General features: G+C 45.8%; 1 long non-coding RNA gene across 1 annotated transcript; it reads right to left on the bottom strand.

The window, feature by feature from the left end:
- Window positions 1-289: 289 nt before the first annotated feature.
- LOC122462616 lies at window positions 290-13,900 on the bottom strand. Its single transcript, XR_006285305.1, has 4 exons — window positions 13,754-13,900; window positions 12,895-12,987; window positions 1,329-1,454; window positions 290-555 (listed from the first exon to the last, which is right to left on the bottom strand). It is a non-coding gene; the product is annotated as an uncharacterized LOC122462616 (long non-coding RNA).
- Window positions 13,901-18,333: the final 4,433 nt, after the last annotated feature.

Raw genomic sequence — 18,333 nt, forward strand, 5'->3', positions numbered from 1 at the left:
ATATTATGCTCTGCCCAAGAACTCAGCATTTTTGTTCTCCCGCCCCGTACCTAATTCCCTGACAGTGGATACTCTAAATGAGCAGGGTATACAACTTTACTCTAGGTCTACCCCTTAGGATAAAGACCAGAAGAAGTTAGTCCTTTTTTGGTCACAAGTCTTAGTCATCCATGACCCTCCAGGTTCAGATTGCAAACTGTCAGGCAATTATGGCCAAGCATAACTTCACAAACTATAATAAATGTGCAGCCTTTATTAAGCATCTTCCACAGGAGCATAGGGAATAATTTCAGGCCATCATTGTGGAGGGTCAATTATTAGCCAGAACCTCTCTTCAAGCATCCTTGGATGTCTTGGACACTGCTACCAGATCCATCTCCGCAACGGTTGTTATGTGCAGGGCATCATGGTTCCAGCTCTCAGGGTTCCTGAGAGAGGTTCAGAACACTGTTGAGGACCTCCCATTTGATGGTTGAATGTTCTTGTCCAAGACCGCAGATGGTCTCTGCACACACTAAAGGTCTTCAGGGCCAAGACCTCTGGATATGTAGACTGCTATGAACAAAAGGAGATATAGTAGGTCTCAAAATGTTCAGAGATTGCATCCTGCCAGTTCTCTGGGTTTCATAGACCCACTGAACCTTCTAGGAAGAGACAAAATTTCCAGACAAAGAGAACTAGCTAGTTACTCTTCTTCAGCAAGTACTCAGTCATCATCCAAACAACAATTTTGATGGGTAGATCAAGAGTTCAAATCTTTCCTTAACTCTCGTTCAGAAGCTTCAACCATTGGCCCACCGTCCCACTTCTGGTGACCACCTTTCCCATTTTCAACATGCTTGATGGCATATTACAACAGACAAATAGGTCATAGAGGTAATAACATCAGACTACAGCATCCACTTTACATCTCTCACTCTCCCTCTTACCCCCCATCCCCATGCCTCTTCAGGGACCCCTCTCATGAGACAAAACTGAGACAAGAAGGGCATTCGCCTTTATTTTGGCATTATAGAGCCAGTCCCCTCTCCTCCCAAGGACAACTGGTGGAGACTGATCTTAGATCTAAGACTACTGAACAAATCTGTGAAGTCTCAGATGTTGAGGATGGCGGTTCTGGGACCTATAATTCCTTCTGCAGAGGCAGGGATTAGTTTTCAGCCCTCAACCTACAGGACACTTATATCTGTATAGTGATATGCACAGTGCATAGGAAATACCTACCTTTTACTATAGGCCAGGATCATTTTCAATACTGAGTACTTCCTTTTGGCCTCCCTTCAGTCCCAAGGGTGTTCTCAAAGATCCTAGCAGTAGTCGCTGCTTACCTTCGTTGAGAAGCAATTTTAGTCTTCCCATATTTTGACGACGGATTACTCAAGGGCCGATCTTACAAAACAGCACTGACTTCCACCCAGATGGCCCTTTCTCTCTTCCAGGAACTGAATCTCCAGCTAAACATAAAAAAATCCACATTAGCCCTTGTACAGATAATACAATTCATAGGGGCATACTTGGATTCATAGATCGCCCACAGCAAGGTTCATAACTTTGTCAACTCTGGTTGGGGACAGTTCAAGGAAGTTCCCAAACTACAATAAGGAACTGTTTACATCTCCTGAGTCATATGGCAGCTTGCATCTTTGTGACTGAGCATGTAAGACTACACCTCCGCTGCTTCCAGAGCTGGCTCAGAAGGGCTATTCACTGGCCAGAGACAACTTAGACAAACTGGTCATGGTTCCCTACAGCTGACAAGCGCCCGAGACTGTTGGAAAAATCAACACAGTGTCAGCCCAGGCATCCCTTTCATTTGCCCAGCTCCAACAATAACTGTAATAATGGATGCATCATTGTTGGGTTGGAGAGCGCACCTCAGTGCCCCCACAACTCAAGGCAGATAGTCACCTCAGAAAATCAGTCTCCATATCAACCTGTTGGAACTCAGGGTAGTCAAAAAAGCCTGCTTTCAGTTCCAGCTCTCATTAGGGAAAATCATTCAGGATCATGATGGACAATGTGACTTGCATGTTCTATATCAATGAACAGGGAGGAGCAAGATCCTCCTCCCTGTGCACCAAAGATATAAAAGTGTGGAACTGGTATATAGCCTATCAGATGCAAATCTCAGCTTCTTATTTTCCTGGAGTCCAGAATGTCACAGCCGACATGCTCAGCAGGCACTTCTTCCAGGACTCCGAATGGGAGATGGACTCTCAAATTCTTTGCAGGATATTCCAAAGATGGGAACTTCCAGAGGTGGACCTATTCGCCACATTCAGCAACAAAAAGTGTCCCTTATTCTACTCAAGAAGAGGTCTAGGTCACCACTGTTTCAGAGTTTCCCTAGATTATAGTTTATAGAAACAAGTCTGAAGGAGAGGAAATCTCAACTCATAGATTTATCTAATTGGATTAGACTATCATTCAAACCTGTTACAATCTTGCAAGTGCCTCAGTGCCTGCAGTCCTCATGGTACAGCCTCCCAGATTAAAAGCAACTTCCACAGCTTGCCAGAGGAATGTCTATAATATAGAGATGTCCTGCAGCTCATTTTAACTATTTACAAAGCATCAGTCCCTTGACACAGCCTAATCAGGAGAACAGACCTGCAATCTTTATTTAGTTAGGGGGGTTTCAGATCCACATCCATGGAGGGTAATTTTTCCAAGGAAAACTAATTTTTCAGTAAGACTGTATAGAGCCACATGCCGCACTTGCCTCTCGGGCAGAAACATCAAGCACAAAGTAACCCCCATATATACAGACAACCTAGTCACTCTCACATTCAATTTAATTTCACCTTTACGAGAAGTTATCAACATTTCAGTAATCTTTCAGGATACAAGTTGAATGGTAATAAATTAGAAGTATTTTGGCCTAGTTCAGACCATTAAAGTGGATCTCAACAAATGACAAAAACTTTCAGAGGGATTTCTTTCCCAAAAATGAGCGTGTTACCATTAAGAAAACAAAAACACCAAACACTTTTTAAAATATATGGAAAGTTTAAAAATCACTCAAAATTCCACCAGACCCTCTTGCAACCCAAAATACAAGGGGAGTTTACAATTCCTAATCTACAGCTTTATTTCTGAGCCTCTCAGCTGCAATACCCAGGATTATGGGTAATGGAAAAACCAACAACCCCATCAGTCACAAATAAAATACAGTCAATTTGAATGTATCAGACTAATTAATAATATTCTCTGGTCTTGAACAAACCAACACTACTACTTCAAGTGATCGCACATGTGAATTCCGCGCACACCCCATGCATAGTCGCCAGAAATTTTTCCCTCAGTGGTACCCATTGGCGCAACTTGAGTGCCCTCTGCTACTGCACGCTGCTAGCACCAGTATAATGTGCTCAGCTGACCCCGTCCCCTCAGTTTCTTCTTACTGCCTGTGACAGATGCTGAAACTGCTCCTCTACTCTCACAAGTTCTCTCAGTGGACATTTCCTATATATAATAAATAGTTAGTTTTAGTGAAGTTGTTAATTAGTTCGTTATCAGTTTTATTGCTTTTTCATCCAATCCCTGGTGCTGAGGGATGCCTTGGTCACTGGGCTTCAAGCCCTGTGTCTTCTGCAAAAAGGCTATGCCCCTGAGTGACCCACACTCAAGCTGCTTGACGTGCCTGGGAGAAGCTGATATTGGGGACTGTTGCCAGATCTGTAAGGACTTTCAGCCTTGCATGAAGAAGGATCATGAGGCCAAGCTAAAGTTCCTGTTCATGGAGGATGCATTGAGAACTCCTTCTGGGCCAGACCAGTCAGACTCGGCACCAAGTGCCTTGGAGCAGATAAAGAGTGTTCCTCCTAACATACCAGAGTCCCGGCACTGATCACCATCCCATGCCTAGAAAAAGGCATAAGAAACAGGCTGCCGAAAGGGGGCAATCCCTGGCACCAAAGGCTGCCAGACATGGGGATCAGAGTAGAGTGCAGTCTAAACCAAAGCACTCCTCTACCATGGTACTGCAGAACCCAGCAACATTGACTCTGGCACCTACACAGGTGCCATTGAGTCCAGAGCCAGAAGAGCCTTCTATATCGGTAGCACCATGCTGTACTGATACTGTCTTGGTACTGACCATGCCTGAGGTATTTGTAGTTGCCAGGAATCATCTCTTCCTGTTGGTACTGGTATCACCGGCAGTACAAGAGTCAACAATATTAGTGCCAGCAGACAGCGGTGTATTGGCTGGATCATTACAACACTCGTTACCATGCCAACCCCAAGTACCCAGATTGGCTCACTCTTCAGTACCATCAAAGGGGAAACCCACAATGCTTGCCTTGGTGCAGACTTATCCACCCCGTCACTGTTTGCCAGTACCATTGGAAATGGCACCCCTGTGATCACCAGAGGGAGAATCAATCTCTTCTGAATCAGAGATCAGGACTTACTTGTCCCATCCTCAAAGCCGTTCTTGCCACACTTCCAGATGTTTTCACCCTTCTATGGATCTGGGCACAAGGGTACCAACGAGTGGTTGGCCAGGAGGTCTCTGGAGACCTGAACTGCTCCAGTGGCCCTTTTGGAACCCATGAGGGTTTCTCCAAGTTTCCAGGGAATATTCCAGGTTCTCCTATTTGGTGGCCTCAGAAGGACATATGGCATCGCTCCCCCAGATGGCATCCGGTCCCAACTCCGGTACCAAGCCTGGTGCTGGCCTCCAAGAGCCAGCTCAACGGGATCCTGCTGATGCAGAAAGGGAGGAAGGGTATCCGCAGTCTATGTTGGCCTCCTCTTCCTCCTCCCCTGACAAGGCAGCCTCAGGAGGGAGCATGTCGTCTCCCCCAGATGACTATAAAGCTCACCAAGAGTTGTTAAAGAGGGTGGCCTTGAACCTGGGTATACAGATAGAGGTATTAAGAGTTTTCCCACAGCCTGGTTGACATATTGACCGTTGCAAGCCCTTCCAGAGTAGCCCTGTCTCTCAATGAAACCGTTATCGACCCAGTTAAGATTTTGTGGCAGACCACCTGCATTCCTTTCCCACACTTCAAAAGGGGCTGAACGAAAGTATTATATGCCTGCCCAAGGTTGAGAGTTCTTCCATACATACCACACCCTCCCCCCAAGTCCCTTGTAGTGTCCATTGCCAATGAGAGAGAATCATAGAATCATAGACTTTAAGGTCAGAAGGGACCACTATCATCGTCTAGTCTGACCTCAAGCACAACGCAGGCCAAGGAATCTCATCCACCAACTCCTGTAACAAACCCCTAACTTATGTCTGAGCTACTGAAGTCCTCAAATCATGGTTTAAAGACTTCAAGGTGCAGAAAATCCTCCAGCAAGTGACCTGTGCCCCACGCTGCAGAGGAAGGCGAAAAACCCCCAGGGCCTCTGCCAATCTGCCCTGGAGGAAAATTCCTTCCCGACCCCAAGTATGTCAATCAGCTAAACCCTGAGCACGTGGGCAAGACTCACCAGCCAGACACCCAGGAAAGAATTCTCTGTAGTAACTCAGATCCCACCCCATCTAACATCCCATCACAGGCCATTGGGCATATCTACCACTAGTAGTCGAAGTCAATTAATTGCCAAAATTAGGCTATCCCATCATATCACCTCCTCCATAAACTTATCAAGCTTTGTCTTGAAGCCAGATATGTCTTTTGCCCCCACTGCTCCCCTTGGAAGGCTGTTCCAGAACTTCACTCCTCTGATGGTTAGAAACCTTCGTCTAATTTCAAGTCTAAACTTCGTGATGGCCAGTTTATATCCATTTGTTCTTGTGTCCACATTAGTACTGAGCTTCAAGACATCGGTACTGAGCTTAAAAAAGTCAGGGGCATCAGAGTGCAACCCTGAAATCAAAGGACTTTAAAAAGTTAGACCTGTTTGATAGGAAAGTTTATTCTACTGGGAGGCTGCAACACAGAATTGCAAACAAGCAGGCACTATTGGGCAAGTACAATTTCAACTTGTGGAAATCCCTGCAAAAGTTCAAAGACTTGCTATCACAAGATACTAGACAGGAGTTCTCCTCGCTTCTGGACAAGGGAAGAATCGGTGGCGAGGGCCACTTTGGATGTGGCTGACTCAGCTGCAAGGTCCATGTCTTCTGCATTGGCCTTGCGTATGAGTTCATGGTTGCAGTCCTCTAGGCTCCTGCAGAAGGTCCAACAGACTGTTCAGGACCTGCCTTTTAAAGGCGCTTTTCTCTTTTCAGAGCAGATGGATGTGAAGCTTCATGGACTAAAAGATTCGAGAGCGGCCCTTAAGTCCCTTGGGTAGTACACCCCAGCTGCTTCAATGAAGCACTACAGGCCTCAACAGCCCCTTTGGTACTCTGCCCTTACTGCCTGTCAGGACCTGGAGAGCAAGAGAAATAGGGGTTATAGGTAGAGCCCTACCGATATCATGGCCATGAAAAACATGTCATGGACTGTGAAATAAGCCATTCCCCATGAAATCCAAATCTTCCTCATGCTGCTGGGAGGCCCCAGCCAGGGGCTCCTAGCTGCTAGTCCAGGCTGGTCTGGGGAGGGACAGGACTTGTTCTTCCCCTGCACAGCACTCTCAGGGGGAGATCAGACCCAACTCTGGGTACCTCCCCCTGTTGCAGGAAGCTCTAGACCTTCTGCCAGGGATCGAGGCGCCAGGGATTGGGGCTTCTGTCACAGCTCAGGGCTTCTGCTCCCATGGTTCATGCCAGGACTTGGTGTGCCTGGGCTTGAGGCTTGAGCCCCGCTGCTTTTGCCAGAGCTCAGAGCTTCTCCCCTCTCCTCCTCCCCCCCGCACCCCCTGTGGCTCCTGCTGGCATTTGGGGCACCCGGGGCTCACAGCTTCTGCCCCTGTGCCTCCTGCCAGGGCTTAGGGCTTCTGCCCTTGCAGCTTCTGCCGGGGCTCATGGCACCCAGGCTAGGCGCTTCCGCCCCTGTAGCTTCTGCTGGGGCTCAGGGTGCCTGGGCTTGGGGCTTCTGCCCCCATGGCTCCTGCTGGGGCTCGGGGCAGCTATAGTGGCAGCATTCCTGAGAAGATTGGGGTGCAGGTCTACCCTTATGTGGGTGACTGGCTAGTCAAGGGTCGGTCCAGGGCTCAAGTGGTGTCCAGCACTCAAGTCACCCAATTGACATTCAGGACCCTAGGCCTTGTAATCAATGTAGACAGGTCTACCTTTTGTCCAGTACAGAGGATAGAGTTTATTAGAGCAGTGTTGGATTCTATCCAGGCCAGAGCATTCCTCCCAGAGGTGTGATTCCAATCAATCTATTCCCTGGTGACACACGTCAAAGGACATCCAATCACAACAGCCTGGAACTGTATGAGGCTCCTAGGCCAAAAGGCCTAATGCACTTATGTGGTAAAACACACAAGACTGCTCCTCAGACCACTCCAGACCTGGCTGGCCACAGTGTACTTACCAAGCCATCTTCATTTAGAAACTGTATTCATGCTACTGTCACAAGTCCTCACCTTGCTGGATTGGTGGTTGGATCCTCTCAATGTTTGTGCAGGCATTCCCTGCATTCATCCTCAACTTTCAATGATTCTGGTCTCAGATGTGTCAGCACTAGGATGGGGAGCCCACCTGGGGCCCCTCAGAACTCAGGGCCTTTGGTCTCAGGTGGAACTTTCCCTTCAAATCAATGTCAGAGGACTCAGAGTGGTTCGTCTTGCCTGTCACACATTCCTGCCTCACATCAAGGGCAAAAGTTTGTTTGTTCTTATAAACAACACTGCAGCCGTGTTTTACCGAAACAGGCAAGGAGGAGTGCCCTCTTCCCTCCTTTGTCAGGAAGCAGCCAATGGGAATTTTGTATAGCCCACTCAAGCAACCTCAAGGTCTTATCTTCTGGGGATGCAGAACAAGCTGGCAGATCACCAAAGCAGGTCTTTCTCCAGTCACCATGAATGGTCTCTTTGCCCAGATGTAGCCAGAGAGATTTTCCAGCACTGGGGGACTCCCCAAATAGACCTGTTTGCGAACAAGTACAACAGAAAGTGTCACCAATTCTGCTTCCTTAAGGGCCGCTGTTTGGGTTCCATCACAGATGCCTTCCTGCTAACCTGGACAGTAGAGCTTTATTATGCTTTTCCCCAATCCCATTCTTCACAGAGTGTTACTAAAAATCAAGTGGGACTGCACCTGCCTTATATTAATAGCCCCACCAATACTGGTTGTCCATTCTGCTAGACCACTCAGTGGTGACTCTAATCTCTTCCCGTTACACTGGGATCTGATCTCCCAGGACCATGGTCAGCTGCTCCACCTGATCTTAAGCTTCCTTCACTTAATGGCCTAGAAGCTCCATGGCTAAATCACAGAGAACAGGCTTGCTCAGAACAAGTTCATCAGGTCTTACTAAGCACTAGAAAGCCTTCCACCATGGCCACCTAACTGTCAAAATGGAAGCGATTCTCCATCTGGGCTTCCCAAATCGGAGTCTCACCAATGCATTCATCGATTCAAAATTTACTTGACTCTTTGTTACACCTGAAATGTCAAGGCTTATCAATTTCCTCTATCAAGGTCCACCTGGCAGCAATATTAGCTTTCCACCCTCGGGTGGGTAAGCAATCTGTTTTTTCAAATGACATAACAGTCAGATTCCTCTAAGGTATAGAAAGGTGGAACCCTCAAGTGAGGGAGCCTGTTCCCCCAGGGACCTGAACCTGGTCTTGTCAAAACTTATGGGACCACTGTCTGAGCCCTAGCAATGTGCTGCTTACTATACCTCTCCCTGATGGTGGCTTTTCTAATTGCCATCATTTCTGCCAGAAGAGTCTCTGTACTATGAGCCCTCACATCGGAGCTACTGTACACAGTCTTCTTTTAAGATAAGGTGTATTTAAGTCCTTACCCTGGTTTCCTTCCCAAAGTAGTTTCATGATTTACTTACCTGTCTTTTACCCAAAACCTCATGCAAATAAGGAGGAGCAATGACTTCACTCATTGGATGTAAGATGGGCTCTAGCATTCTATATAGAAAGAACTAAACTGTTTCGGCAGTCCAGCCAATTGTTTGTGGCTGTAGCAGACAAAATGAAAGGTCTTCCAATCTCCTCACAAAAAATTTTGTCCTGGAAAACTTTGTGTATTCACACTCGTTATGATCAGGCAGGTGTTTCGCCACCAAGTAACCTGACTGCTCATTCCACAAGATCACAAGCATCCTCAGTGGTGGTCTTGGTGCAGATCACTATTGAGGACATTTGCAAAGCAGCAACCTGGTCATCAGTGCACACATTCTCCTCCCATTACGCCATCGCCAACTAATCTAGGAACGATGAGAAATTTGGTCGGGCTATGTTACGATCTGGGTGTACATGAACGCCCACCCCTCCATCTATATTACTGCTTGGGAGTCACCAAGAGTGGAATGCACATGTGCAATCACTCAAAGAAGAAAAAACGGTTACTGACCTTTTGTAACTGTTCTTTGAGATGTATTGCACATGTCCATTCCACGGCCCATCCTGCTTCCCCTCTACATCAGAGTTTCCAGAAAGAAGGAGCTGAGGGGGCGGTGGTCGGCTGGGTGCTTTATACCGGCGCTAGTGGCACAGGGCAGCAGAGGGGGCTCAAGCTGCCCCAGCGGGTACCACTGAGGGAAACATTTCTGGTGACTGTGTGTGGGGCACATGCACACCAAGAGTGGAATGAACATGTGCTACACATCTTGAAGAACAGTTACAAAAGGTTAGTAAGCATTTTTTCTTCTTCGAGTGCTTCACTCTAGGTGTGCTTGTGCCCTCTACACCTTAGACGGGAGTTTTCTCATAGCAGTGTCCACACAGTCAGCCTCATGCCCTGTACCGTTGTTATATAGCATTGCGCAAGCAAACCACCTTGGCCTGAGACAGAGGTCTGACAGTTGTCCCCACTGAGATTACCTCAAGTGTGTTCAAGTTTTTATTCTAGTATTTAGTTTATAGTAGTTCTTAGTATTGGTGTAAGTAGTAGTAGCTTTAGCTTCCTGTGGTTTTTTTTAATCATATATCTTATATAGATAAGGTAGTTCTTGTTCACTGGGAGGTTATGTCCAGTCCTCCTGGTTTCAGATGTTGTCTGTTTTGCTGGGAGGCAGTCCTTGTAAGCGATGGGCACTTCCAGTGCATCCATTGCCCTGGGGAATCACACATTGCCCAGAAGTGTAACTTCTGTCTGGTGTTGAAATCTTGATACCAGAAAAACAGGGAAATCAAACTTGGTCTCCTCACGATGGAGAGCCTGCTGCATTCTGCTTCTGACCCAGGCCAAGGCTCCCCACCCACACCATACGCTGGTCTCCGAACAAGTCTGCTGACTCCTCTGTCTTTGAGTCACACTCCTCAAAGGCATCTAAGAGGAAGACCCAAAACTCCTCTCATAAATCTTCCAAAGACCCCAAGTTCACGAGGTAGGGAATCTACCTCAAAAAAGCCAAGGTCATCAGTGTCTTCAGCTACTTCAGTACCATCTGCTCTCCAAACCAATACCCAGGAGGCTGCTGGTTCCTCAGGTACCAAGGCCTCTGCAAGACCGAAAGACAGCAAAGCCTTGGCCCAGAGAGATCATCAGTACTGTCAGCAGACTGAGGTGGAAAGAAGAGCTCTTCCTCTGCTTCTTCGGTACCAAAGAAGCCTGCTCAGGCTATGACTACACTTCCCTCAGAACAGGCAAGACACTCTTGGCCATTATTGCCTCAGTGCGGATCACAGACTCATACTGATAGCACACTTGGTACCGCAGGAGTTTCGTTTTCCCCAGGACCTGGTTGTGTCTGAGACGCCCAATTCTCTGCTGCTTGGCTCCAACATATTTTTACTACTGAGGGTATCGAGATCACCAGAAATTCACCCAGTACTGACAGTTTCACCTCAGATTTCTCCAGGTGCTCCACCATTACATAGTGAGTTGGAGGAAGAGCGTTTTCTGATGAAGACCTTCTCTCAGTTTCCCAAATATCAGTTCAGGGCTCTCCTCCTCATTTCTATAGAGGCCGCTTTCCAGAAGTCTCTGATGAGCCTATGACCACTCATGGCACAAGATCACAGCCACCATCTTGCTGGTGTGACACCCACAGGTGCCCCCTACTATGCCTTATGCACCACCTCTTTGGCCGTACTGAGACCTTAGGGTGACCCATTGCCAGGAATTTTCCAGGGCTTCAAACAAAACCCATTGCAGAAATAGGCAGCCTTCATTGTCTGCCCTCTCTAGGAAACCTGATCCTCAGGATGAAACCTTTGAGGAGCAGGAAGCTAGAGCCAATGAAGAGGTCTCTCCTCCAGCCAACGTCTTGTGTTCGTCTCTGGATGAAACAGTTATGCCTCCTCCTCCATACTTGGCAGATGATTTTAAGTGGTTTCAGGATCTGGTCAAGAGAATTGCTGACTTCTTGCAGATCCCTCCCAAGAAGGTTAAAGAACTTCATTATAAACTGCTTGACATCCTTCATACAGCCTCATCTGCCCACATAGCCTTGCCTGTCAACCAGGCCCTTCTGGACCCTGCAAAGATTGTCTGGCACATGCCAGCTACTATTCCACCTGCATGCAAGAGAGCAGATAAGAAATATTTTGTTCCAGAAAACAACTCAGAGTTTTTATTTTCTCATTCCTCTCCTGATTCTTTGGTGGTTGACGCATTTAACAAATGTGGAAGACAGCATCATGCTAAATCCATAACCCAGAAAAAAGTTCATAAGTGTCTAGACCAATTTGGTAGAAAATCTTATTCGTAGGCCTCCTTACAATTTAGAATTGCCAATTACCAAGCATTAACGGCAAAATACAATCATATAAATTACACCAAACTGAACTCTTTTGTTGACCACTTATCAGAGGAGCATAGAGATCAATTTCAGGAAATTATTGAGGAAGGCCAGCTGCTTGCCAGAACTTTGCTACAAGCCTTCCTCAATGCTGCTGGTACTGCCGCCCGTTCGATCTCTATAATGGTAGTTATGAGAAGGGCTTCGTGCTCCAGCTCTTCGGATTTCCTAAAAAGGTCCAGAATATGGTGGAAGACCTCCCTTTTGATGGGCCTAAATTGTTTGTGGATAGCATGGACAAATCTCTGCACACAGTAAAGTGCTCCAGGGCTGCTTTGCGTTCTCTTGGAATCTATACACCAGCCTACAAAAAAAGGTTCAGCAAGTCCCAGATGGCTTAGAGGTCCCATCTTTCCCCATTCCCGACCTCCTAGAAGTCATATGAATTGCATCAAAAGAGGCAACCATCCATATCTGAGCTTTCAACTTCACACCTCCAAGCAGCAATTTTAACAGGCTGGTTGAGGGACTGAATTACTATCGTCATCCTACCATCAGCACCAATTCACCTGCCTTCCTCCCTTTGGTTACCACCTTTATCACTTCAAGCAGCTTGGGAGTCTATCACTGCAGACAAGTGGGTTTTAGAGATCATCTCCACAGGGTACGCCATCCACTTTACTACTCTTCCACCGACCAACTCCTCTTTCCCACCCCTCTTCAGGGACCCTTCTCACAAGAGCTTGCTTCGTCAAGAAATAGACTCTCTCCTTTGTTAGGGTGCTATGGAACCAGTTCCCATGCAGCACAAAGGAAAGGGATTTTATTCAAGGTACTTCCTGGTACCAAAAAAGAATGGCAGTGGAGACCCATCCTAGATTTGAGGGTACTCAACACTTGTGTGAAGGCACAAACATTCAAAATGGTGACACCTGCAGCAATAATTCCATCACTAAATCAAGGGGATTAGTTCTCAGCCCTCAACCTTCAGGATGCATATTCCATATTGCAATCCACAATCTCACAAACAATTCCTATGTTTTACTGTCAGCCAGGACCAGGTTCAGTACGAGTCCACCCTTTCAGCCTCTCATCCACCACAAGGATCTTTTCGAAGGTCATGACAGTAGTAGCAGCGCAACTCCTCAGGAAAGGTACTGTAGTGTTCTCTTACCTGAATGGTTGGCTGCCGAAGAATCGCTCCCTGGAGCTAACTTCCTGGGCAATTTCCGAAGCTATCGATATCTTCCTCAAATTGGGCCTACAACTGAACATTTAGAAAGTCACTTTGACCCCTGTGCAAAACTGAGAATTCATAGAAGCTCATCATAAATAACAGCAAGAGCCTACCTTCTACTGCACATGTTTGTGGCCCTTTCCAACATAGCCAATACAATCCAGCACAGCCCCCAAACTCCCGTCAAGAACTGTCTTCAATTGTTGGGGCTCATGGCAGCTGGTGCTTTCATCATAGACCAAGCAAGACTCCAAATGCACTGCCTTCAAGAGTGGCTCAGGACTGTTTATTCACCAAACAAACACGTTTTAAATATGCTACTATTCATACCCACATGCATAAAGGAATCCCGCAGTTTGTGGAAAGACCGTCACAATGTTTGCATAGGAGTCCCATTTGCACATTCTTCCCCAACAGTCATCATAATGAAGGATGCCTCACAATCTGATCGTGAGCAGCCTATCTTCCAGGGGTTCAGAATATGACTGCAGATACACTCAGCAGGCACTTCTTCCAAGACCACAAGTGGGAAAAGGATTCCAGCATATTACACCGCATACAGACATACACCACACATACATACACCACAAACAAGAGATATGCCCGATTTTGCTCCAGAGGCAGGATGGGTCACCAATCCCTGTGGGATGTCTTTCATTTTCATTGTTCATCAGATCTACTGTACACTTTCCCACCAACTCCTCTAATAGCCAAAGTTCTACTCAAAATAAATGAGGGCAAAACCAGAATCATCCTAATACTTACAACCTGGCCCAGACAAACATGGTTTCCTTACCTGGTACAGCTCGTCATTTGCTCTCTGATTACTCTCCAGGCCACTCCTCATCTCCTCTCCCAGGAACACAGGAAGATCCTTCACCCTAACCTCAGAGTGCTTTGTCTCAAAGAGTGGTTGGTCGATAGTTCATGGGATTAGAGACACCCTCCTCAGAGGAGATAAAAAGAGTACTATTACACAGCAGAAAACAATCTACTCACTACATGTACTCTCAAAAATGGACAAGATTTGACCTCATCGCTGGCAGATATACCAGACTGTATCCTAACACCAAAAACTTTAGGGGCTGTCACTAAGCTCCATTAAAGATAGCTGCCTTTTTAAAAGTCTCAGTGTTTTTCAGAATTAAAGGCAGTTGTTGTATCAACCAGGCAAGGTACTAACAAGCTTCAACAGGACTTTATTTTCAAAGTGGAAACCTCTTTACCAAGCTGCTGCTGCACCCTCTGTAGCTCTCTCACAGCCTCTCAACTCCTCCCCCCTCCTTCCTGTTTCCTGTCCTTTCAGACTCCCAATAGCCAGTGCTCCCAATTCTAATAACTACAAGCAACATATCTAAACACCGCAACAGTTCATGACATTTGACCTGTACAGCCTCCAGAGGAAGATGAAAAGAGATGAGCTCACAAGCACAGTATAGCCAGTAATTCACTGCAAGGAATTCCATGGAAGGAGACAAAAGGCAAAGAAATGCTCACATCAATCTATATTTACCAGAGAGAGAACATGGAAGGAACATGGAAGGAAAAATTACATGGGGAATTAATTGCCTTCATATTCAAGTTAAATGCAAAATTTTAATATGTGTATTTTGGGTTTTCTTTAGCTTCTTCTGCTTCCAAGCTCTAGAAGATGGTCACAGAGCCTAACCTTGAAACTTATATTTAGTTTACACAGTTTTGAAAATCACTATAATTCTAACATTTTATAATTCTTGTTTTGTACTAGTTTATTTCCTGAAAAATACACCTAATGAGTACAGTAATGACACTTCTTTATTTGATTTGTTCTGTTAGTAGATACTAGCATATGCTGTGCAAATGCCAATTTTATGGCGATGGAACCCAATGTCTGTGCTCTGTAATGGAAGAACCCTTCACCTTATCACACAGGCATTTTACAATGATTATTTAACATCTGTTTGAAAAACGTACCTTATATATTAAAGCATACAAGGTCTGTTGGAGGGAAATGCAAACTAACATCCTTCTGTATGTCAAATTGTTCAGAGTAGAGTAATAGTAAGAATCTTTACCTACCCTGGAAAACACCAAATAAAATACCAATATTATCACTGTGATGGGTTCCCCTGGGGTGCCACCTGGAACTGGGATACCACTGAGCCCCCTGACCCACAGGCCTGGGCTCCTTCTCACACTATACTGTTGTGACAAGCTCCAAAGTCCTCCAGCCTGCACTTTCACCAGCCTACATGCAAGGAGGGACACACCCAGCTGCACTTACATGCAGGCTCTCTGACCAGCCTCTGCATAGGAAAGCTACAGTTAAGGGAATACCCAACTCCCCAGACACGCACCCTCTCTGGAGAATAAACCCAAAATTATACCACCTTGCGCTGCACAGGGAACTGTACAGCATAAGCTCAGAAAATTCAGTCCCTCCTCAGCAGAAGAAAGATAGCTTTCTTCTAGTTCTTGTAATGAATTCCAATAAATTGGTTGATCCTTGTGCAGTCCATCTAAGCTGGTTAAAGTTACTTGCATATTTTGCAGCCCTCTGAATCAGAGTTGACTGAATGTAGAAGTGGCTAGCTAAGACTGGAAAAAATAGTGTACAACTCCACTTAGCCCTCTGAGGCCTTGTTCCTAGTGCAGTTTATAAAGCTTTTCCTGCAGGTGTCTGTAATTTTAATCAGTAAATATCCATCTTGATTTATTGTCTTCTATTAACACAGTGGTAATTCAAGCAGTAGAACTGAAAGCTGGACAGTGTTTTGTGTGGTGGCATGGATTTTTTTTTCTTGTTTGGCTTCTGTTTGATTTTTCTCAACCCACTTCAATAATTGGGCTCTTCTGACACTGTCTGTATAACACAGCTGTGGTCACAAGACTCCACTTTTAAAAGGACAGAATGTTTAAACTAATAGAAACCAACCGCATCATCTAAATTTTACTAAAATCAAAGTAGATAAACTACAGACTGTTGGAACCTGGTGGATGTAACCGGGGGGGGGAGCAAAGACTAGGGTTCTTGTAACTGAGATTGTTCTATCTGAATTTGAGAACATTTTGTGTTGAAGCCAGTTATTTAAACTGTCTATGCTGGAAATCTAGAACCCCTAGCTATTTGCCCAGTTTTATCTGCATCATCTTATCTTACCATGCCCTTCACCTTTAGTAAATATGAGATGAATGTATTAAATTTGACATTGAAGTTCTGGGCAGAAAATGAAGCTTCTTGAAAACTCTCAATGCCAGAAGCAAAGTGCATTCCTGAATGTGAAAGAATATTGTAGCTGAAATATGCTTCCTGTTGGATCATTGTCCAGAACCCAACAGTATATTTGAACTAAGATGGATCAACAATTTAAAAATCCATATGGAGAACAGACTGGAAGCTACAGATCCTTACCACCTTTCCCAAGGATTCCTGAGAAAAACAGAGGTAAGAGCTGTGACGGATTGGTCCCCCCCTTCCAGAGTATGTGTTTGGTGTGTTTTCTGAGGCCAGAAAAAAATCTCTGGCCCTTTCCTTATGTGTTTCAATCCTAAATGACCTTCCGTGATCCCTTTTAACATATTTTTCTGTAACAGTTTAAGAATCACCATCCTGGTGTTTATGACTGGGTGTACCAACCCTACACTGGTGAGGCGAGAGTTAAGAAGTTGCTCTGGACACAGGAAGCCACAACCCCTTGCCCCTGTTGGGCATGCTGTCAGTGGAGGTTGGGTTAAAAGGGAGAAACTCTGCTCAGTCTGAGCTGACTGAGCTGGAGAGCAGTTGGGTCCTAGTTCCGCGCAGGCTCCGAAAGGCCAAGACAAGGCCTTGCGGTCAAGCCGCAGCAGACTCTTCAGCTGCAGGGGCCAAGGATGCTGAACTGCCACAGACAGGAGGAGACCCTCCGGAGAGTGGCCCGAAAAAACTCCAAGGAGGACCTCAAGAAAGACCAGTGGCACCCAGCAGAGGATCTAAAAATGGGATAGGAAATGGCCCAGAGAGTAGGTGTAGGGGCATCTGTCTCCTAGGCTGTTCAATTTTAATTACTGTTTCTTTGGATCCTGGGTTGGAACCCAGTGGAGCAGGGAGGACCCATGCTCCCCAGCCACCAACTCTCAGCACTGGACAACACAGCCACTGAATCCCACAGTTAGGCAAGGCAGCCATTGATTTTCACCATTGGGCACCACAGCTGCTGAATCTCGTTGCTAGGCAGAGCGGCCACTGACTCTCACTATTGGGTGACATGGCCGCTGACTCTCACCTCTGGGTGGTACAGTCTGGAGTATTGCCACTAGGCGGTAGTGCTGGCCTCAGACTCAAAACACTCTTCTAACAGTGTCTTTAAACAAAATCCCACTTAGTCGTGAGAACGCCTCCTTAAATTTATAATAGGGGCTGGGAGTATGCTGTTCTGGCCATCTTGTGCTAACAGCCTTAATTACCCCCTGCAGGGTCTCATCCTGAGCAGTAGCTGTGGCAATAACAGTCCATGTGTTGTCTGAGACCAGACAGGTTTTTTTTTATCAGATTGACATTGACATTTAGCTCTGAATTTTGCTCCACTACTCTTTTGGCAAATGGTCTAGAAAGTGTGTCTACACCACCAAATCTGTTCTAGATTTGTATGCATTTTTTCTAATCATATATTTGTAGCTGAAAAAGAATCTCTTTATTCTTAGGAGGGTGTTTTCCAAGCCCTTTTAGCAATCCCAGTAAGTGGTTTGTGTTCAGTTTCAGATAACACAGGCCACCGATAAATAGACATAACTTTTTACATCCATGGACTAAGGCTAAAGCCTCCTTCTCTATTTTAGCATATTGACACTCAGTTTTTGTTAGCATCCATGACACATAAGCCACTGGTCTCCAGTTTTGACTATAAGTCTTTATCAGAGGACCATACCAATACCCTCCTGGGGAAGCATCTGTGGACATCATAGTTGTCCTTACTATCATAGTACCTCAGGACTGGGGGCTCTTTAATTAAATCCTTTAGTATCTTAAACTCTTTATTAAGATTCACTTCCCATGTCCATTGGACATCTTTGCACAGTGGCACTCTCAGATTGCTGGTTTGGGCAGCTAAATTAGGCATGAATTTCCCTATATAGTTCCCCATTACAAGAAATCTTTGGACCCCTTCCTTGTCTGTTGGAGCAGGCATGTTGGTGATTGCCTCGTCCTTATGGTGATCTACCTGTACACTTTGCAATATTAACTTCTCCCCCAGGTATGTTATTTCCATTACATGGAATTTATATTTCTGTTTGTCTAGCTTTAGCCCAGCAGCTGTGATTCTTTTCCAATCTGCTCAGAGCCTCTGGTCATGTTCTTCTACATTTTTTCCCAAGATCAAACTGTATTCTATATAAACCTTAGTACCCTATATACCATCA

This window comes from Chelonia mydas, chromosome 12 (genome assembly GCF_015237465.2).
Source record: "Chelonia mydas isolate rCheMyd1 chromosome 12, rCheMyd1.pri.v2, whole genome shotgun sequence".
In the NCBI taxonomy this organism is placed as follows: domain Eukaryota; kingdom Metazoa; phylum Chordata; order Testudines; family Cheloniidae; genus Chelonia; species Chelonia mydas.